The 23,351-nt window shown below is 48.0% G+C and overlaps 1 protein-coding gene and 1 pseudogene across 4 annotated transcripts in view; one reads left to right on the forward strand and one right to left on the reverse strand.

The window, feature by feature from the left end:
• Positions 1-23,351, forward strand: part of KIF16B (kinesin family member 16B) — a 307,139-nt gene that overhangs the window by 9,817 nt on the left and 273,971 nt on the right. The gene's annotated exons all lie outside the window — the stretch shown is intronic.
• Positions 2,542-3,962, reverse strand: LOC113903709 (annotated as a pseudogene). The gene has a single exon (XR_003514275.1). The product of XR_003514275.1 is annotated as a multifunctional protein ADE2 pseudogene (transcript).

Genomic DNA, 23,351 nt, shown 5'->3' on the forward strand with positions numbered 1-23,351 from the left:
ATTGGTCATCGGCTTCATGGCATTTACCGTGATTGAGTTTTGTGCGTGTGCATGTGAAAGGATTTTTGTTTGGTTTCTTGTTTATCGTCTCTCTCCTTGAATGTAAACTCCATGAAAGCTGGTAACCTTGTCAGGTTTGTTCGTGGCTGTTTTCCAGGGGCCCAGAACGGTGCCTGGCAGGGATGGGCACTCAGAATGTACTTGCTGCATTAATGACTGTCCCCTCCTCCCCAGTCTCTCAGTTCGTGGATGCGTATAGGAATCAGCATCCTTGGGATGCCTCGCGTCGCTCCCTGTGAGTGCAGGGGAATCTTGATGATCTTCCTGTCAGATGTTAGGGGATGGGGAGGTAGGAGCGGGCCAAGGAAGGGCCTCGGTAAGGAGGCTTTGGGCTTTCCCTGTGTATGAAGTTGAAAAAGTGAAACTGAAAGTGTTGGTCACTCAGTTGAGCTTGACTCACTGTGACCCCATGGACTGTTGCCTGCTAGGCTCCTCCATCCATAGGGTTCTCCAGGCAAGAATCCTGGGGTGGGTAGTCCTTCCCTTCTCCAGGGGATCTTCCCAACCAGGGATTGAACTCTGGTCTCCCACATTGCAGATAGATCCTTTAGCCATCTGACCCCCCAGGGAAGCCTGTGTATTAAGTTAATTATACACAATACATATAAAATTTGTTATGTTTATCTCTTAAGGTTAGAGAATTGGTGGTAAAACACTATTTTTCAGTGATATGTGGTTTATGGGACAGAACACTCTTGTTCTTTGGAAAAAGGTTTTTTTTTTTTAACTTGAAATAGTTATACAGTAAGGTTCCCATATATGCTTCCCCCAGCTTCCTCTGAATCAGCTTTGTATGTAACCATGGTGCAGTTGTTAGGACCAAGGTATTAACAAGGGCAACCCTGGTAACTGGACATGGTTTTCCCACTAACATCCTTCTTCTGTTTTGGGATCCAGTGCAGGATCCCACATGCTATTTAGTTGCTTTGTCTTCTTAAACTCTTCTGGTCAGTGACAGTTTCTGAGACTCCAGAGAGTGCCAGTGAGTTATTTAGTAGCTGCTGCTGTTCAGTCGCTCAGTTGTGTCCGACTCTTTGTGACCCCATGGACTGTAGCATGCCAGGCTTCCCTGTTCTTCACTGTCTTGGAGTTTGCCCAAACTCATGTGCACTGAGTCAGTGATGCCATCCAACCATCTCATCCTCTGTCAGCCCCTTCTCCTCCTGTCCTCAATCTTTCCCAGCATCAGGGTCTTTTCCAGTGAGTCAGTTCTTCACATCAGGTGGCTCAAGTATTGGAGTTTCAGCATCAGTCCTTCCAATGAGTAATCAGGGTTGATTTCCTTTAGGAATGACTGGTTTGATCTCCTAGGAGATCAGCCTTCTTTATGGTCCAACCCTCTACATCTGTACATGACTACTGGAAAAACCATAGCATTGACTAAACAGACCTTTGTTGGCAGAGTGGTGTCTTTGCTTTTTAATATGCTGTCCAGGTTTGTCACAGCTTTTCTTCCAAGAAGCAAGCGTCTTTTAATTTCATGGCTGCCGTCACTGTCCGCAGTGATTTTGGAGCCCAAGAAAATAAAGTCTGTCACTGCTTCCACTTTTTCCCCATCCCTATGCCAGGAAGTGATGGGACTGGATGCCATAATCTTCATTTTCTGAATGTTGAGTTTTAAGCCAGCTTTTTCATGCTTCTTTTTCACCTTAATCAAGAGGCTCTCTTGTTCTTTTTCGATTTCTGCCATTAGGATGGTATCATCTGCATATCTGAAATTATTGACTTTTCCCCTGGCAGTCTTGATTCCAGCTTGTGCTTCATCTAGCCTGGTATTTCTCATGATGTACTCTGCATGTGAGTTAAATGAGCGGGGTGATGATATACAGCCTTGATGTGCTCCTTTCTCAGTTTTGAACCAGTGCATTGTTCCATGTCCGGTTCTAACTGTTGCTTCTTGACCTGCATACAGGTTTCTCAGGAGGCAGGGATGGTGGTCTGGTATTCCCATTTCTTTAAGAATTTTCTACAGTTTTTTGTGATCCACAGTCAAAGGCTTCAGTGTAATCAGCAGAAGTAGATGTTTTCTGGAATTCCCTTGCTTTTTCTATGATCCGACAGATGTTTGATCTCTGGTTTCTCTGTCTTTTCTAAATCCAACTTGATATATGGAAGTTCTCAGTTCATGGAGTGTTGAAGCCCAGCTTGAAGGATTTTGAGCATTACCTTGCTAGCGTGTGAGATGAGTGCAATTGTGCGGTAGTTTGAGCATTCTTTGGCATTGCCCTTCTTTGGGATTGGAGTGTAAACTGACCTTTTCTAGTCCTGTGGCCGCTGCTGAGTTTTCCAAATTTACTAGCATATTGAGTGTAGCACTTAAACAGCATCATCTTTTAGGATTTGAAATAGTTCAGCTGGAATTCCATCACCTCCACTAGCTTTGTCCTTTTTTTTTTTTTGAATTGAGAAAAGCATTTATTCACTTACAAATTTTATTTTTCTCTCAATGATTTAAAATCTTTCCATCTTGATTTTTGGGGGGGGGGGCAGCTAAACCAGAATATTATAGATTTCCTCCTTAAAAAAATGCAGTGATGTTCTTTCTTATAAACTGGCCTCTCTAATTTTCTTGTCAGCCTGCTTCAAGGAAATCCATGTGTTTAATACACTTGCCTGCAGTCGGGCCCAGATCAAATGGTTATTTAATCCAAATATCTGAGCAGCAAACTGAGCTGATCCTTCTGGAGAAAGGATGGTTGAACAGTCAAGACCACGGGTAATTGAAGAGAAGACCACACATCCTGAGCTCCCCAGTCTGGAGTGGGAGGAGGACAGCTGATAACTGGATATGCAGTGTTACCATACAACACCGGCCCTAAACCATTGCTTCTGCCTGCCACTGCCACAAATACAGTAGGAATTCCATCTCCTTCATACTCAGCTTTAATCCTCAGAGTTTCATCTGGTCCTTTATGGGCAGAGGTGACCCTGAGTTCGCATGGAATGCCAAAATTTCCACAAGCCTTCTTAATTTTTTCACAGTGATTAAGATCAGAGGTTGAGCCCATCAGTTCTATAACCCTGCACTGACTTTCTGGTTTCAGAAGCAACTCTACTCTTTCTGCAACCTACTCAAAATTTTTCTTTACCATCTGTAGCTCTTCAGGAGTTACTTCCTTGAGATAACGATACGACTGTTTGTCTTTTTGCTGGCTTCGGTCTCCTGATGGCCAGAGTCTCCAGGAATCATTATCAATAACATCAGCAAGAACAATTTCTCTGGTGATTACATCAACACCAAATTCAATCTTCATATCAACTAGTGTACAGTTCTGGGGCAACCAGGATTTCTCCAGTATTTCAAAAATAGCCTGCGTAGCATGACTCATGATATCCACTTCAGTTTGTCCTATAACAAGTCCAGCAAAGCAAAAATTTGCAGCAATTAGCTGTTCCTCAGACCACTGTGGATCATTATTGGCATCATCCTTAAAAAACATCTCCACTTTAGGTGGGTAGAACTTATATCCTTCCTTAACACCAGGATTTCTTTTGAGAAAAGAACCAGTTGCTATTCTTCTACAAACCCATTCAATTGGAATCACTTCACACTTAGGTGCAATGAAAGCTGTCTCCCCACATTTTTTGGTGAAAGCAGTTTTGATACCTGCTTCCTGTAACAACTGAAAAATACAGCTGGTAATTTTATTTGAGATTGCAGCTTTTCCTTCAAGGTGATTCTTTCTGGCTGCATTTCCTGCTGTTATCTGGTCCTTGGATTGCAGGAGGACTTTTCCTGGACTATCCAACAATTCGCAGACTCCTTTTGTTTTACCCTCATAGAGTTTTTTTACCAATCTTCAGTACTTCGACTGCCGCCATTGTCCGGAGAGGTCTCAAGGCTTCGGCCGCGCTGGGAAGAGACGCAGGACTCTGGAAAAGAAACGCGATCAGAGAGGCTCACGGGGCGGGGGAGCGAGGCACCGCCCGCAGGCACGCCCCTGGCATGGCCGCGTGACCCCTAGCGCCCCCTCCGGGTCTCTTCGAACGTCTCTGCGGCCACGGAATATCGCGGGTCCCTAACCTTCCCAGAACTTGGACCCCGGAGCTCTAGCTTTGTTCTTAATGTCCCTCAGTTTGAATTTCTCTGACATTTTGTCATGACTAAAGAGAAGTTATTCGGTTCTGGCGTGTGGAGAATTTGTAGAATGCCACGTGAGTGCCCTTTGTCTCCTATCATGGGGGTTCATAATGCCAGTGTGTCTTTTTACTGGTGATATTGACCTTGGTCCCTTGGTCAAGGTGGTGTCCACCGTATTGTTATATTTTTTTCCTTTTTGTAATTAATGCATATCTGAAGGAAATACTTTGCAGGAAAAGTTTTTGCCTTCCGTTTCAACAGTATTTATTTATTTATTTTTGCCTGTGGGAACATTTCAGATTTTCTGATAAAAGTTCTTGTGAGTATAAGTTCATTTAAAACATTTTTCTACCTCTGAGTTAGTGAAAAAGGGTTAATCATGTTTCCAATGAAGGACATTTGTGCTTTGGAAGGCTGATGACAATTGTGCAGGACTATGCACTTAAACGCTGGACTGGAAGAAACACAAGCTGGAATCAAGATTGCTGGGAGAAATATCAATAACCTCAGATATGCAGATGACACCACCCTTATGGCAGAAAGTGGTGAGGAACTAAAAAGTCTCTTGGTGAAAGTGAAAGTGGAGAGTGAAAAAGTTGGCTTAAAGCTCAACATTCAGAAAATGAAGATCATGGCATCCGGTCCCATCACTTCATGGGAAATAGATGGGGAAACAGTGGAAACAGTGTCAGACTTTTATTTTTTTGGGCTCCAGAATCACTGCAGATGATGACTGCAGCCATGAAATTAAAAGACGCTTACTCCTTGGAAGGAAAGTTATGACCAACCTAGATAGCATATTCAAAAGCGGAGACATTACTTTGCCAACAAAGATTCGTCTAGTCAAGGCTATGGTTTTACAGAGTTGGACTGTGAAGAAGGCTGAGCGCTGAAGAATTGATGCTTTTGAACTGTGGTGTTGGAGAAGACTCTTGAGAGTCCCTTGGACGGCAAGGAGATCCAACCAGTCCATTCTGAAGGAGACCAGCCCTGGGATTTCTTTGGAAGGAATGATGCTAAAGCTGAAACTCCAGTACTTTGGCCACCTCATGCAAAGAGTTGACTCATTGGAAAAGACTCTGATGCTGGGAGGGATTGGGGGCAGGAGGAGAAGGGGACGACAGAGGATGAGCTGGCTGGATGGCATCACTGACTCGATGGACATGAGTTTGGGTCAACTCCGGGAGTTGGTGATGGACAGGGAGGCCTGGCGTGCTGCGATTCATGGGGTCGCAAAGAATCGGAGACGACTGAGCTACTGAACTGAACTGATGCACTTAAAACGTCTGCAGTAAATCGTTTATCAGCTCAGTCCATGCTCAGGTTTTGTACTCTCTACCGTTTCATTTTTTTTAAAAAGATTGTTATTATCCACTAAACTGATTTTATAATTGGCAGTTTGAAAACCTTCGTGTAGTGAATCCATTATTCAGAGCAGAACTTGGTAAAATCTGATTTTTCTATGTGAGAGAACTTTGAAATTAGGATGTTACTAGAAAGTGAGTCCTCTTTCCTCTGGGAAGCTGGGGGTGGGGGTTGGGCTTTTGACCCCAAGAGGATAAATAAAGCTTAGAATGGGAATTTTCAGCCAAAGAATCTAGGAACCTGAGCCGACCGTGGGATGTCCACTGTCAGGAGCTTTCTTTCTCAAGTCCTTGTGCCTCATGGTCTTGGGGTCTCTTGCCTGGATGAACCTCCAGAACCTTATTTTCAGGGTTTATTAAACAGAGTCTAAGTCATCAAGGTGACTCAGCCTGGGGCACAGCTAAATTACTTTGTGAGTTCCCTCTGAGTGGGACTTAAACTTTCCCAGGGAGCTTTCCAGAAAAACCATTCAGGTTGATGGAGACTAGCTCAGAAATGAAGCACGTTGTAGAGATATAGCTTTTAAAATATTAGGTTTTGGCCTGTTTGCTTCCTTTTTGTAAAGTTAGTGTTTTTATAGGAGTTATCTCTGGTTGGTCAGATAGAAGGGCAACTCTGAGAAAAAAGTCTGTAGTTCTGGGCTGGTGCTCATATATGGTGATCCAGCTGAGATGTTTTTCTTCTGTTTTGAAAAATATTAAAAAATTTTTCATTTTGAAATAGGTATAAAAGTTACAAAAATAGCACAGCGTTCCCATGTATTTTTCACCTTGTACAACTGTAGTATAATTAAAAACCAGGCAAGGAGCTTGATACAGTATTATTCAGTGGTCTGATTCATCCAGATTTCCCAAGTTGCCCCTATAGTATCTTTTTCTCTGGTCTAAGATCACACAAGTCATTTAGTTGTCTTGTAAAATATCTCCTTTTTTAGCTTTTCTTGTTCTTAGGGCCAACTTTGGCTGTACTGATACACTATATTAAAGGTGAGAATAGGTACCCTCCTCCCAGGCCCCCAGTACCTCCGTCTCCTCAAAGGACTGAGGAATTTTGCCTCCTGACATCCTTGATTATTTGAGCTGCTGACCCCTTGGTTGGATTCGTTGTTCCACGTGTCAATGAAAAGGACAGTTGGGGACCTTTAATCCTCGATGGGGCTTTTCCCCAAGAGAGCCTTATTTCTAGTGTTAACTTAACCTGTACATCCTACTAAAAGCTCTCAGATTTTCTGTTCTTTCTGATGACTAATAAATGAATTAAAGGACCAGTGGAAGGAATTTATTCTTTCTTTCCTGGAACCTAAGTGCTCTGGAATGGATTTGATTGTCTCTAATTTGATCTTGGCTGGAATTCCTCTCTCTCTTGATTATAAAGAGTCAGAGGATTTTGTGGTTGTTTCTGCTTTTACCATCTTTCTCCCTCTTCATTTTGTTTTACTCTTGACTTTTGAGAGACAGCTATTGATAATCGGTCTTGGATAAATCAGATTTATTTTCTCTACCGTCTTTTTCAGGCTTTGGCCCATGTTTGTACTTATTGATTTTCCATTTCTTATTCATTTCTGCCTTCACTCAGCAGACATTAAGTGCTCTCACATAAGAGAAACTGCTTTTTTTGTGTGGGATCTTTTCCTTGGAGGGACATCTCAGTACTGTGGCTGGATTAAATTAGCAGGACAGAAATTTCACTGCCTCATAATTCCAGACTTTCACACGGTGCTCAGTGAAGGTGCAAGAGAGGCATGGGTGTTGAAAGGTAGGTGAGTCAGATGGTCCCAGAGTTGCCTCCTGCTATTGCCAGTAACTACCTGCATGGTTTTCTAAAGGATACTTTAGTCTTCTGATCTCTTCTTCCTTCATCTGTACAGTGAGGACAGTGATACCTGCTTGTAAGGTTATTTTCACAGCGTAAGGAATTCATGGCGGTAAAGTGCTTGCACAGAGTGGGCAAATCAGTGGTAACTTATAATTTCGTGTTGTGCCTTTTGGGATTTCACATGAGTAGTGTGATGATGGAGCAGAATCTTATATAACTCAGTAATGAGTGGACTTTGTCCGCTTGTCACCTAGTGTTAGGGTCTCTGTGTAGATAATAAAATGCAGTATATGTTGTGGTAAAGGAGAATCAATGTGAGCTCAAGTCTACAGGTAGATGTTATAACAGAAATGGAGCTCTGTGGTTTGTATAGGCTTCATGTGGTGAAGAGCAGGTATTTTTCTGGTGACCTTGGCATCTGTCCAGCCATCGAGCTTTTATTGGGCTTTTTCTTTCGTCAGAGATGAACAGGCTCACGATCCCTGCCCTCCAGTAGCTCATGACCTAGTGGGAGCCGTAGACACAAAGAATGTCCCCAGTTCTGTGGGTGATGGTGGGTACTCAGGGCATGGTGGTGAGGGGCTGCAGAGGTATTGAGTGGAGCACCTTTTCGGGGCTGGGAGGGACAGCCCGGAACACTCCACCACTGAGGGCCGGACTCGTGCACGAGTTGGCTGCGCAGACAAGGTGGGCGATGGCATTTGAAGCAGAAAGGGTCCATCGGCCCCAGGCTGGGGAGTGTGACTGGGGAGCTGCAGTGTTGTCACGTGTCCGAAACTTCAGACGGCTCTGAGCGCGGGCACAGGGCCGGGAGGCCCAGGTTCCGGGGTCGTGCCGTCTGGACTTCATTATCGTTTCTTCCTTTTTGTTGTCCTGAAATGGTATAACTTAAAGCTGATTCTGTAGGTAATGGGAACTGTTTTACAAATGGAGGTAACACTTTTCTAACGTGTGTGAAAGCCAAGGAGTGAGACTGACAGGCAGCCCTGGGTGGGCATCAGGTGTGACTGAATACAGAGGGGTGGGAACTAGTGCCTGGAATTGGAGCAGCCCTACTTTCCCAGCCACCTGCCGCCACCACCCCACCCGCCCATCCGTCCACCCATCTACCCATCACCACCCATCCACCCACCTGTGCCACCCCCCACCTACCCATCACCCCACCCGCCCATCCACCCACCCGTCCACCCCACCCCTCCACCTGTCCACCCACCTGCCCATCCACTCATCTATCCACCCACCCACCTGCCCATCCACTCATCTATCCACCCACCCACCTGCCCATCCACTCATCTATCCACCCACCCACCCACCCACCCATCCATCCATCCATTCACCACCCCACCCACCCACCCACCCATCCATCCATCCATTCACCACCCCACCCACCCACCCACCCATCCATCCATCCATTCACCACCCCACCCACCCACCCATCCATCCATCCATTCACCACCCCACCCACCCACCCACCCATCCATCCATTCACCACCCCACCCACCCACCCACCCATCCATCCATCCATTCACCACCCCACCCACCCACCCATCCATCCATCCATTCACCACCCCACCCACCCACCCACCCATCCATCCATCCATCCACCCATCCATCCACTTATCTGTCCACCCACCCTCCGTCCTCATTACCACTCACTCCCATCTACCTACTCATTCATCTCCTCTCCCACCCATCCACCTGCCTGTCTCACCAACTAGCTGGGGAATCTGGTTCTTTCCTTTCTTAAGAAAGAGTCAACTTAAAAAAAAAAAGCAAAAAATCCTGACGCTTGGGCACCTCTTTTCTCCATCTTTTGTCTTTACCAGACTACAAACTAGACGTCAGTGTATTTCTAGAAAGAGGTTTCATTTCCCTGTCATTGATTGATTAATAGATTGATCAAACTCTGCCGGCTGTATGCCAGGTCTTGTATTACACCAGCAGTTCCCAAAAAGTTTTGGAGATTGTTTAAAAATTACTGATGAACCCAGAGAGCTTTTGTTTTGTGGGTTATATCAGTATCTTTACCACATTGGAGATAAAAAACATATTACTTTTATTTTTCTATATTTAAAAAAAGTGTTTATTGTTTTTAAAATTTTTTGACTGTGGTGAGTGGCATGTGGGATCTTAGTTCCCTGCCCAGGGATTGAACCCGAGTCCCCTGCACTGGAAGTGTGGAGTCTGAACCCCTGGCCTACCAGGGAAACCCCAGAGCAGACATTTTTAGAAGAATATTTGAGCACGTTGTCATCGCACATCTTGCAGCCTCTGGAAAACTTCACTGAGCAGTCATGAGAGAGAGTGAAAAGGCACGTGGTGTCCTGGCATCTTTATGAAAAGGGTCTGGACCTCTCCCAGTTCCCCGCCTCCCGCCCCAGACTGTGAGAAGCCGCTGGGCTGCATGTTGGGAGTCCGATGGGGGCTCCAGCCCCGCGCAGGCCCTGCGGCCGTGGGATGGCCCCAGGGTGCTGTGGAAGCCTGTGATGGGGCTCAGGGCCTCGCTGAGACTTGGGGTGCTGGGAAAGGCCCTTGGAGGGAGAGGCGGCTCAGGCAGGCCTGCAGCGGGCACCGGTGAGTGTAGCGGGTAGAGGGAGCAGCGCCCAGAGGCTTCACAGGAGCAGCTGAGAGCAGTTCCTCAGGGCTCTGTTAAGGTCGCATTTGCTAGGAAGAGACCAGCAGTTTGCTTTCTCTGTGTGGCTTCAATGTGATGTGATTTTATCCACCTGTTTAACCTCAGAGGCAGACACAGCTGCTCTCAAGTCTCTTTCCCGAGTGACTCAGGGAAGCCTGGGGCCAGGTCTCGGCACTCCTGTTGGAGAGCCTTCTATTTCAGATGCTGAGCGGGATTTGCCAAGCTTTAAAAAGGCCAACAACAGAGCCACGAAATGTGAGGGGCTGAGAAGCAGCGTGGATGGTGCAGCAGAGTGGAGGCCACATGGAAAAGCTTGATTAATCATCAGAGAACAGGAGGGCGACACTTGCGAGCTGAGGACTCGAGTGCAGCAGAAGGGGCCCTGCTCACCCGATGTCACCGTATTATCAGTGAGAATCCTTGCAAGGAGGGCCGTCTCCCCCGCTTCTCATCTCTGCCTTTGAGATGACGTCCAGACTAGAGGTGTAGGCTGGCCAGGTGCAACCTGAGACCTCCTTCCCTCTGTGTGGCCGTAGGAGGGGCCGCTTTATTGTGCCAGGACTCTCCGCTCAGCAGAGCCCAGAAATGAGGCCAGGCCTGTTCTGCTCTGTCTCCGTTTTACTGCAGAAAGCATGGGGCTATCAGAGGACTTTCTCACCTCAGGCCCTTCAGGCTTGACGACGAGGTGAGTGCTCTGGTTTCTGTGTGTAAATCGTGGCAGGGTATTTGGTTTCGAGGAATCTGGGGTGAGCTCTTGAATAGGAGCCTGTGAATGCTGCACCAGTGCTACAGCTCGGGCAAGGGCAGTTTCTTCTTCTCGAGGTGCCTTGAGGACACTTGGGGTGAAGATACTACCCAGGAGTCCGGAAGAATAATCAGGGAGGGTGCAGCCCACTCTGACAAGACAAAAGGAAATGAGAGAAAGCCACCTCCTGGTGGTTTCTTCAATAAACCCTTAATTCCTGAACGAATCAAACCTTATTTGCTTCTGGCTGAGTGAAATTATGTATTGTTAAAAGTCAGCTTGATGAGTTTCGGGGCCTCTGCCAGCTTTTCCAGGACTCTGTCGCTCTGTCCCAGCACTGTGGGTGGGAGGAGGTCATGAAATCCAGCAGAAGGTACAGGAAGTTTGAAAAGGCATGGTCAGCTCATTTAAATCTGCTGGCAGTTGGTCATCTCAAGGGTTTTACTGTTAGAGGCACAGTCCTTTCTGTGAAGTCTGTGGGTTTCTGGGTGGGGGGCTCAGTGCCCAGGTCTGGGGAGCCAGGTGAGGGGCTGGCTGGCAGGACCCTGCGAGGAGCCCGTCCTGCTGTCGATGCGGATGCAAGAGGGTCCTCTGCTTCCAGAGAAGTCTGAAACCCAGGTTTGTATGTTTGTATGTAAAACCTTCTGATTTTTAACATGTGATGACACGCCAGCTGCCAACACCTGCATTTCCTGCCTGACGACTGTCTTGGGCACCAAAGTGAAACAGGCTGGAATCACTGGGTAATTTAACACCCCAGAACCAGCCCTCAACCAGTGATCCACGAGTATAAATTCCCCTCTTGGGCACTTTGGGGTAACTTTTGGGGTAACTTTGGGGTAACTTTGAAGTCTGTATGTCATACCATTTCCAGAGTCCCCAGGTGAAACTAAGCTCCATCGTGCACAGTGTAACTGGCTTGATAATACACCTCTAATACACTTCTGTCCTTTTACCGTCTCACTTCCCTTCCCTCCTACTGGCGTTTGCCAGGATTGCCTCCCACATCAATGCCATGGATTTTAAAAAAAACACACACCCCAAATTAAAGGCATTTTGTCTATTTATTTTTATAATTTTTTAAAATTTTAATGAAGTATAGTTGATTTACAGTGTTGTGTTAATTTCAGGTGTACAGCACAGCGATTCAGTTATTTTCAAGTTCTTTTCCATTATAGGCTATTACAAGATATCGAATATAGTTCCCTGTACCACACAGTAGGTCCTTGTTTATCTGTTTTATGTGTAGTAGTGTGTCTGTTAATCCCAAACTCCTCATTTATACCTCCCCGCGTAGGTGTTTTAGAACGCAGCATATATCAGTCCTTATCCCGGGTGTCCCTGTAAAACCTTTGGTGTAGAATGGAGGTTTAAAATTCTTCCTCCTTTCTTTATTTTATTTAGAACTCATACACTTTGCACTTTTCCCTTCCTACTTGCCTGCATGTCAGCGTCGTCCACATTTGCCAGTCCCATGGTTGAGCCACACGCATCCCTGAATCTCACCGAGCGCTTAGAGATGCAGGTGCTTCCTGGTGGCCGCGAAGATCAGGAGAGAGGGCACATGGGGGCGGGAGCTGCTGGGAGACGCGGGTCTGTAGGGAGCATCTGTGGGCTCCGGGTGCCTGCGAGGCTTGGTCCTCCGCCTAGGGCCTGGGGTCTGCCCTCTGAAAGTGGCGCCCCCTCGGAGGCAGGCTTGGGGATGGGTAGGCCTAGTGGTCCCCAAAGCGTTGGTCGGTCACAGGTGTGGAACCTCAGCCCGGCTGTTTGGATCCGAACCTCAGCTATAGCTCTGAGCAGGCCGCCTACCTGCGTGGGGTGGGGCAGGGTTCTCTCCTTAGCCTCAGGGATTTTGGGGCTTGCTCTTTTTCCGTCTCTCTCACCTGGTTTCTCCCAGGTCTGGGTCATGATTTGTTTTCCTTTTAGGGCTTTGGTGGTGGCCTGAGTATGGGTGAGCCCTGCCTTGCCCCTGGGACACTGAGTGGGGGGACTGGAGGAGCCAGGAGCTTGAGACACTGGCCTCCACCTGGACTGAGACTTCCCACCCCAGAGAGTTGGATTTAATGAGTGTGGGGTGCAGGTGGGGTGCCGGGGGGCTCCCGAGGCAGGAGCCCTGCTGGGAGGGGATTGACAGCACTTTGCTCTGGGGACCGGATGCCTCGAGGGAGGTCTCCATGCTCTCCTCCTGTTGACGGCCTCGAGTTTCCCAGGTGAAACCCTCTGGTGCCCTACCTCCTACGTGTCACTTTTGGTCACGATTGTGCTTCCTTTCTGGGCTGACTTTGTTTCGCCTGCTGACCACAGCCTGAGCTCTCCTTGGTCTGGACGCCTACCCAGCTGTATGCTGGCTTGTCTTCCACAGCCTGTTTGCTCTCGTCCTCGTGGGTGATCGCAGGCAAGAGCTACGATCGTATGTCTGCATCCCTGGAGAGCCCTGTGCAGGGGAGACCAGTGTGTTTGTCCGCTGACCTCCTCCTGCCTCTGGCGACTGTTGCTCCCATTAATTGTGTGTAAGAGTGTGCATTGCACGCTTGCCCCGGGGATGGGCACGATGCGGGAAGGATGGTGTGTCTTCAGATGGCGCGGTCCGTGTGCTCAGTCAGGAATAACCAGACCTAATCATAGATATTTAAGTGAATTTTGGTGTTTCTGATGTTGTTTTTTAAATTTTAAATAGTTAAAAAAATTTTTTTTATTTGGCTACACCGGGTCATAGTTGCAGCACGTGGCGTCTTGAATCTTCGTGGCAGCAGGCGGACTCTTAGTTGCAGCTTTGGGGTCTAGTGCCCTCACCCTGGATTGAACCCAGACCCCCTGCATTGGGATCTTGGATTCTTAGCCACTGGACCACAGGGAAGTCCCTGTTTCTCACATTCTTATCTTTTTTTTTTTTTTTACGAACTATGGCTTCTGGATTGTGTTGTTCATCAAATGATAAGCATTACATGCTTCAAATGATAAGCATTATATAAACAAAATTTATGAAGATCAGCTCTATGGTGGTTGCTCATTTTGTGAGATCTGGCTAGAAAATTTGGCAAAATTTGTTTTTTGGATTCCCTCCATTTCCACTTACTTTGGGAAAAGATTGGAAAGGTTTTGTTAAAATGAATGTCAGTCCCCAGAGGGCAGGAGAGGCACCGTGAATATTTGTTGAATAAATGTTTGGGTCTCGGATTTGTGGTGGAAATGAAAGGGCACTTTGGTTTTCTGCTGGTGTGGGGCCTTGTGTGGTCTGCTTTCCTCTGTCACATCTCTCAGCAAAAAATTATACATGAGGGAAGCTCAGTACTTTTATAGGCGAGGCAGCAAAGACTCAGCAAAGTTAAATGAAGTGCCAGCATCTCGCAGCTACTCAGAGTCAGAATTTGCACCCAGCTCACCGAAGCGTGGTGCTCTCCTGATGATGATTAACCCGCTCTGCTGGGCAACACCTGAGGCTGGGCCTGGTGGAAACGCTGCGAGAGACCACGACTGCATCTCATTCCACCTCGACGCTGAGTGAAGTCCTGAAGAAACAGCCCTGCAGTTTAGTATTTCGTAGCACACCCTTCTGTCAGGTATACTTAGCTGGCAGTGTTGTAAAAGGAATCAATCTTCTCTTTACGTGCCAGCTATTGTATTTTTTTTTTTTCCCTCAAAGGCTGCCACTGAGAACATTTTTCTAAAATGGAGGTAAATCTGGAAGGAGTTTTGTAGTGGCGGTGTGGGTGCAGAGCAGACAGAACTTGGTATTTCGCGGGGCTGTAGCACTAAGCTGATCTCTTTGTGCATGAGTCAACTTAATGTGTGAACACAGAAGAACAAAAGAAGTATTAATAGATCTTCTCATGTTCTCGTTATTATATTATGCTACCCCCTTTAAACTTTCACTTTAAAATAAAAAATGAATAGGTCGGTTGTGTGTTTGGAGAGGCACACTGGAGAAGTTTGGCCACGTGCACATCCTTGCTTTTCCTCTTTCCTGTGACTCAAAAGAGAGGGAAGGTCCCTGTGGCTCACTCTTGGAGTCACAGTCACAGCTGTGGGTCTGCAGGAAGGGTGAGCTTCGTGTCTGCTTTGGAGTTGACATCTGCCAGGTGAGCTGGTGTTTATGGGGGTGTACTTACCTGCGTTTAAAAATCGAAAACATGTCATAAACTTGGAAGCATTTCCTTCACTTTAGTGCTTGAATTTAAGAAAAGCATCTTGCTTTCAGCTGTTTGGTTGATTTCATTTGCTTACTCATTCTTTCGTTCATCCATTCATCCAAGTGCTCACTGTATATAAGGACACTGCAGTTTGTGTCGGGGTAGCTATCAGAAGCAGGGCATAACCTCTGCCTTTGGGAAGCATCTAGACTGGTGGGGAAGATGAAGTGTAGTGGCCCAGCCGTAAGTGGGTAGAAAACGGCAGCTTCTGTGGTGTGTTGTGGGCTGTCACCGCCCAGATGTGGTGAGTGATGGTAGGACTTCACACAGAAGACGTTGGCTAGGGCTGTTTAGGAAGACCTGCTGGAGGAGGAGGCTCGTTAAGCATCTTGAAGGGTAAGTGAGATGGAGGAGGAAAGCACCGTCCAGGCAGCGGGACCGGTGTGAGGGTCTATATGTGTCTTGGAAGAAGGGCCAGCTTAGAACGGCAGGGAGCTCGGGTGACTGGCGTGGGTGGCAGCCGAGGCTGGATGGGCTTCTTGTGCCCCTCCATCCAGCACCTGATGCAGCTGGTGACTTGCACCTGTTTAGACTAATCTTCCTGTGGACCCCTTAAACGTGCTGACCTGCCCACTGGGATCCCATGGGTGCCGAGCTTGCAGAGCTCCCACCTTGAGGAGAACGTCGCTGAAATCAAGTTGGGGTCCTGGCATGTCCTCGACGGTCCTCTGTGGCTGAATTTCTCTAATCTTTCCCAAGGCTGACTCTGCAGGAGCAACTTCGACCCGGTCACTTCACCTCTGGGGCCTTGGGTTCTTTGTGGGTGAGACCAGGGCTGGGCTGGGGCTCCTCTCTCCTGAGCCAACCCCCTCTTCTCGCCTCCATGTGGTGATGAGCCTCCCCTCGGCTCTCCAGCCGTCAGGATCTTGATCTCAGGTGCTCCCCCTGCGTCGCCTCCAGAATTCCCTGAGAAAGTGTCATTGTCGTCTTCAGTCTTGAGCACGATTTGGTCCTTCAAGATTTGAGGCTTGAGTTTTTGTCTCGTATGAAATTCTTGAGCTTTCAACCAGCTTTTCTCAGCTGGAATCAGGGTTCCATGGCACAATTAAGTGTAACTCCCAGAGTAAGGCATCCATTATATGCAGTGAACTAACCTTACTCCTGTGCTTTTAGAATGCTACTAGCTATAATCTTCTTTAGGGAAATTGAGAATATAGTTACTTGGTGTATGCACATGCTATTTTCTCTTCCCTGCTTGCTTTTTTGCTGCAAACTGCATCAAAGTTTGCACGCTTTTTTGCTACCTGCTCTTTTTCCCCACGTAACAGTGTTCCTCAGTGAGGCTTCCCCACACTTTAGGATTCCAGTGTTTCTGGGTTGAGGAGGGCATCACGCTTCGCCATCAGTGTCTCCCATGAGGTTAAATACCCACACCTGGTCTCCATCCTGGACATTCTCACCTGGGAATCTGGGGCTGGGCTCTTGAGATGATTCCGTTGCTCGGCGGGGCTTAGGAACCCGGGTTTGACCGTGTTGCCTTTTGAACACATCTTTGCTCTTGCCCCGGTCCAGTGTCTCTGTGTGGCTTGTATCAGCCTCCTCACTGGTCTCCTTGCGCTCTCTTCCTGCTCCGGAGTCTAAGCAGCAGCTTGAGGGGTCATTTAAAAACGTAGCAGCGTTTTGCCCTCCCTTGTCTCCCTGTGTCTGAAACTTCCTGTCCCACATCGGTTCCTGGTGTCATCTGGCCCCTGCCCCTGTTTTGGCCTGTCTTGCTCCCCGCCTCCCCTCCTGTAGTCCCATCAACCTTCCCTCTCTTCCCCAGACCTCTGGCTGCGTCTTGCCCCAGGGTCTCTGCACCTGCTGTTCCTTTTTCATGGGCTGCCCTCCCAGCTCTCTACCTCGCTGCGATTCAGCCCTTGCTCCCATGCCGCCCCTTGGAGAGGTCCTGTCTGACTACTTGCCTCTCCCTGCCTCTGCCCCTAGTCCCAGCCTAGGACACCCTTTCATTTATTTCTAGCACTTACCAGTATCTACAATGGTATTTATTTTTTTCTAATCCCCTCCCTAAAATGAAGACTTCAGACAGTACTCTGTGTTGTTTACCACTTTATCCCTGTGCTGAGAGTGCTGTTTGGCATTTGAAGGTCTCATGAATATCTGTGGACTGAAGGAATATCTGGATCTCTCCATCCAGCATCCTGGATAAGGATCTGTCATTTAGATCTCCAGCTAAACCTTCTCTGATGATTCTGCACGTCTCAGGGAAGCCTGTTGGGTATGGAGACACTTCTGATGGTTATGCTGGCCTTCCTTCAATGGAAAGCTGAAAGCAGGTGGTGGTTCAGTTGCTCAGTCGTGTCCAACTTTGCAGCCCCATGGACTGTAGCACTCCAGGCTTCCCTGTCCTTTACCATCTCCTGGAGTTTACTCAAACTCACGTCCATTGAGTCGGTGATGCCATCCAACCATCTCATCTGTGGTCCCCTTCTCCTCCCCGCCTTCAGTCTTTCCTAGCATCCGGGTCTTTTCCAGTGAGTCAGTTCTTCCAATCAGGTGGCCGAAGTATGGGAGTTTCAGCATCAGCATCAGTCCTTCCAATGAATATTCAGGAATGATTTCCTTTAGGATGGACTGGTTGGATCTCCTTGCAGTCCAAGGGACTCTCAAGTCTTCTCCAACATCCACAGTTTGAAGGCATCAATTCTGCGTGCTCAGCCTGAAAGCAGGTTTAAGCAGGTTTAAGGCCTGTCTTAAGGCCTGCAGCCCTGGCTCCTCACTCTCCGCTGGGGGTTTGGGGTGGTTGAAGCTGTCGCTCAACGGCACCCTCCACAGCATCGGTTTAAGAGCACTCGGGGTGGTGGACCTGTGCCTTCATGTGCAGAGCTTCCTTTGTGAAGCATGGGCTCCCTGGCCGGTTGGGTGCTGTCTGTGTGGCCTTCTGTGTCAGCCCCTCGGGGGCTCGAGGTTAGACCCCTTTCCCAGGCAGCCGGTGGTCCTGGTACCTGGCTGTACCTCCAGAACAGCCCATGGGTCAGCTGGGACCACCGCTGGGTCTGGTCGCAGCTTACTGCCCTTTCTGCCTGTCCTGATCCCCTGTCCTCCTCTCCCAGGCCCGGACCCCAAGGGCACACCCTGCCCGCCAGGCTCCCTCAGACCGTCCGCTCCTTGGGGATCCCAGCCCGGAACAGTTGGTTCTTGCCTAATCATTTAGGTTTATCGCAAGCTCTTGCGGCCGGGGAGATTGTAAGAGGCACAGCCTGATGGCTCTGTCCCACAGTGAGGGTCCCGGCCCAGCAGAGGATCTCACTTGGCCTGAGATGCTCCCAGCATTGGAGGCTGGGATGCTGCCCTTGGCTCGCCGTGGACAGCCCCCGGGGAGCCCAGGTGAGCAGGCTCCCCACCGGGATGTGGGTCACGGCCCTGCTGACATAGTGCTCACCGCTGTGTGGCGAGGCATGTTCCAAGATGCGGTCAGGGTGATGGCCTGAAAACCCACTCCTGTGAGTCTTTGAGGAGAAAAGCCCTTGGGTTTTTTGCAAAAGTTGAGCCAATGCTTTATGATTTTTATGAACAGCAGCTAAGAGAAGTCAGCAAGATATTTGCATGCTCAGAACCAGCTGGAAAGGCTGAGGAGTAGCCCGGGGAGAGAGGGTTGCAGGAGAGTGGCCTGCCCTGAGTTTGATTTCAAGCTTTGACATGGGCGGGCGAGGCAACACGTCTTAATGGAGCCTCTGCTACTGCAATGGGCACTGAGGTCGCTCCCTCTCTGGGTTGGGGGAGGGAGGTGAGTATAATTGCATCTAAGTGGAAGAGCCGCGAAGTCTGAATAAGTCTCAGGCAATGTTTGGAATGCAGTTACATTAAAACATCCGTTTATCTGAGACTGAAGTTTATTTGGGCTTCCCATGTTTTGTCTGGTACCCTAATCAGGGAAAAAGTGCCATTGGGTGGGGAGGAGGAGTGAACAGCTCATTGAGCATTTGGAGAGCAGGACTGCTTCCTGCAAAGGTGGGATCTCACCTGGTTTTGAATATTGACCTCTCGGGGCCTGGGGCCTGGTGGACATGTGGAGGATGGGGGTGCGGCAGAGGCAAATCAGGGTGGTGGGTGGTGGTGGGGGGGGGTGTGTCCCCTGTGATGGGAGAGCCGGGGCAGTGAGCCAGCCCTTTGAGAACGTGGACGCACCCCAGGGTGCTGAGGAGCCACCCGATGCCTAAAGTCAGAGACTTTTTGCCTTTTCAGTTCAGTTCATTCACTCAGTCATGTCCGACTCTTTGCGACCCGATGAACCGCAGCACACCAGGCCTCCCTGTCCATCACCAACTCCTGGAGTTTACCCAAACCCATGTCCATCGAGTCGGTGATGCTATCCAACCATCTCCTCGTCTGTCATCCCCTTCTCCTCCTGCCCTCAATCTTTCCCAGCATCAGGGTCTTTTGCCTTTTAATTAACTAAATTTACTTTAATCAACGTAATATCAAATCATGCTGAAATAATTCCCACAGTGAAATATTTCAGTTCATTTTCTCATCCCCTGAGGTCTTGCTCCCACTTGCTCTCCAGAGGCCACCAGCTTCACACTTAGCGTTTTGCAAATGTTCAGCGGTGTCCTGTGCGTCTAGAAGCATCAGTGTGCATATCCTCTCTGCTTTTTTATCTGCTTATGTGGTTGCACGCTGGATGCCATCTGCGTGCTTGGTTCTTTCCCCCACTTAACGGTGCTCCTTGGACTTCTTCCCATAGTAGTACTCATGGAGGTCATGCATTCTTTTTATTTTGTATTTAGTTATATCAGTTAATTTATACTTGTATTTTGTTTTTAAATTGAAGTATAGTTGATATACAGTAGTATATAAGTTACAGGTGTACAACATGCTGTTTAGTCTCTAGGTTATATCTGATTCTTTGCAACCCCGTGGACAGTAGCCCACCAGGCTCCTCTGTTCGTGGGATTCTCTACTAAATGAAGTATTCAGGCAAGAATGCTGAAGTGGGTTGCCATTTCTTTCTCCAGGGAATTTTTCCAACCCAGGGATTGATCCTGTGTCTCCTGCTTGGCAGGCAGATTCTTTACCAGTGAGCCACCTGGGAAGCCTGTACAATATAGTGATTCACGATTGAAAAAAAAAATTTTTTTTTGGAGTATACTTGATTAATGACGTGTTTCTGCTGTACAGCAAAGTGGATCACTTACATATATATCCACTCTTTTTAAAAGATTCTTTTTCTATAGAGGTCATTACCAGAGTATTGAAGAGAGTTCCCTGTGCTGTACAATAGGTTCTTTTTTGTTTTAATATTTATTTATTAGGCTGCGCTGGGTCTTAGCTGCAGCACGCGGGATCTTCAGTCTTCACTGTGGCCTGTGAGATCTTTCAGTTTTGGCATGCAGGCTCAGTTGCAGCTTGTGGGAGCCAGTTTCCTGCCTAGGGACCGAACCCAGGCCCCTGCATTGGGAGCGTGGAGTCTTAGCCACTGGCCTGCTGGGGCATCCCCTGCCATAAGGGCTTTTTATCTATTTTGTGTTAATAGCAGTGTGTACGTCATTTCCAGCCTTCCGATGACCCGCACGCACCTTCCTACCAGTAACGGTAAGACTGTTTTCTACATCTATGTGTTTTCTATATGTGATTCTATTTCTGTTTTGTAAATAAGTTCATTTTTACTGGCTTTTTATTTTTTAGGTTCCACATATAAGAGCTATCATAATATAGTGATTCACAGTTTTAAAGGTTACATTTATGCATTCTTTTTAAAAACAGAGTTTAGAATTTTTGCTCTTGAGTGTCCTCTTGCCCCTCAAGCGAAGGCAGTTCAAGTATTGGTTCATAGTATGTAACTCTTCAGGTGAATTTGGGAATGCTAGCTCACTTCAGAGCTAGGCTGAACGAGCCACTCTTTGGACTCTTCCAGGCTAGTTACGCAGTTTGGGGATCTCAGCGTCACCCAGCCTCGCTGTTCCGTTATGGGACGACCAAACATCATCAGCTGCACAAGGGGAATCAGTCTGAATAGCTGAATAATTTTGAAACATTTTAAAAATACTTGAATTAACATTAGTTTTTTTTTTTTTTCTAACAAGTTTTCTCTGCTCTCATATCTAGCAGCTGATATAATTCATCTCTTTCTCTGAGTGGATATTTTGCATCTTTTCCTTTCTCCCCCACTTCCCCCAGTATTGATCTGTAACTCAGTCTGATTATTCCAGTGGGTTCATTTGTAGCATCTTATGATCTAGTTTCCAGACCTTTCAAATAAATTACTTATTTATATGAGTGAACCATAACTGACTTTTCACTTGAGAAACCCAGTTCACCAAAGTGGCCAGGGAGAGACATAGTTCATCTTGCTCTATTATCAAATCAATGTTCAAATACTATTTCAGGATGATTTATTTTCCTCAATATGAGAAAAATGTCAAGATTCATTTCCCATGTTTCATAAATGTCAGAGGAAATTGACCCGAGCCTGGCGTCACGTGGATTTTAGCTGAAGGGCTTTAAGACAGAGCACTGAGCTGTGGTTATGAGCGTTGCCCTTGTGCAGGGGGCTCAGCTTGTGGGGTGCAGAGGAAGTGGGCTTTTTGCTTCCCTGGGACCCTCTAGACGACAGGAGAGATGACACCAGCAGGGTTGAAGCCTGTGTGGGTGGGATGAAGGGGTTTTTGAAGGTTCACAGGGTGGGGGGTCAGTCTAGACCTGGGACAAGCCTCACTCGAGGGCCTGAGTGGGAAATCTAGAAGCAGAAATGATGAGAGACCGGCGGGGAGCGTGGCCCTCAGGAGGGCAGCGCCCCTGGGGAAGAGTGGTCTGCATGGGGAGTGTCCATTCAGCGCTTTGGTCTTGATCAGTTGGTCTGTCACATTCGGCAACTGTCTACGGGCACCCACCATGCCAGCTGCAGGCGTGCACACCTGCCACGTGCAGTCCTTCCTTCTGGAGGTTCACACTGGGGTGAGACCAGCTCACGAGGGGCTGGGGCGGAGGCTCAGTGAAGCCTCAGGAAGATATGGAGGGCAGGCTGCGCACTGCCCGGGATGTGGGGGGAGTAGTGTGGATGGTTAGGCTGAGTTGGGTCGGAAGGCCTTGGGTATAGCCAGGAGTTGGGCTTCACCCTGTGGCCTGTGGACGTTGCTATAAAGCTGGGGAACCACGTGATGTTCTCTATGTTCAGAAAGAGGGGAGGAAAAGGCTGGAGGTAAAGAGACTCGAGGAGGAGGTGGTGGGCGACCTGGGATGGTGGCAGAAGTGACCAAGGTTGGTAGCCTGGTGATAGGTCAGATGGGACTGTTGGTTGGGGGGAAGGGGAGAAGGCAAGGCTGCCCAAGGGAGTGTCATGTGGACCCTCAAGCCACACGCAATACATAGAAGCCCTGGGGGTGCAGAAGAGGCTGGAGCAAAAGCCAGTCTCCAGGGGACGAGGAGCCTGGGTGGTAGGGTCAGCAGGGTGGAGAGAAAGGAGCCAGGGGCCGCTGCCTTCCTTTCGTCATCTCTGAAATCCTAGGAAGCCGGAGAGCTGCCTGGAATCCACCGGGGATGAGGGCATCAGGAGTTCGTTTCAGCATTTAATCACACTAGCCATCATAACCACTTTCTAGAGATTACATTGGCTTTCCCGTATTTTCCATAACTAGATTGAGATTCACTGTCTATGGCTAAATCGCTAGCTAGCTTCTTTATATTTATAGTGCTATTCTTAAAGATTACTTTCAGAGTAAAGATACATCTTTTTCTTACAATTTTAGTTTTTATGCTTAAGAAAGAAGCAATCTAAGAAATTGTTATTTGTGAAATTTCCTTCTGGAACAGATGGCTTTCCTTATTTATCTTAATGACCTGTGCTGTGACTTAAAATGACTTCAAGCTATTGGCAGCAGCCTTACAGTGATTTTGGGAAACTGTCTGGGTATTGACAGGGCTGGAAGCTTGGCCGGGTACTAAGGATGTGGGAGCCTGGAGATCAGGACACTCAGATGACTTCTGAGATCTGATGATGTTAGACATGCATTGCTCTTGGTTTGAAGCCACCGTACAACTCAGAACCAAGAGTCAAGTCAGTGTCAGCTGACCGAGGTTATCTCCAGTTCTGTCATGAGATTTTACAAGACTTAAAGGTCGAAGTACAAAGTTAGCGTGTCTCCCAGTGTAGGAAGCAGATTACATGGTAGAGTTTGTCTCGTGAGAGTAACTGAGGCCGATTATGACTTTGTCATGTTCAGACAGTGCCCCAGCCTGGTGTCCCAATTGTCAGTGGTCACTGGGGTCCCTCAGGGCTCCTGTCCCAAGAAGGTTCCGTTCAGCGGGTCTGCAGTGGACCCGAGATCCCTCATTGCTAATGAGCTCTGGGGGCTGCTGGCTCCTGCGTTGCACTTGAATAAGAAGGGTCTGAGCTGGGGTTCCCATCTTTTGGGGCACAGAGCCCTTTGAGGAACTGAGGAAACTCTGGACCCTCCGAAAAGTGAGCCTGCCACCTCCCCAACCCCATCCCATCCTGCCCCACCACCTGCTGTTTCAAGGTTG

Source organism: Bos indicus x Bos taurus, chromosome 13 (genome assembly GCF_003369695.1).
Source record: "Bos indicus x Bos taurus breed Angus x Brahman F1 hybrid chromosome 13, Bos_hybrid_MaternalHap_v2.0, whole genome shotgun sequence".
NCBI classification, from domain to species: domain Eukaryota; kingdom Metazoa; phylum Chordata; class Mammalia; order Artiodactyla; family Bovidae; genus Bos; species Bos indicus x Bos taurus.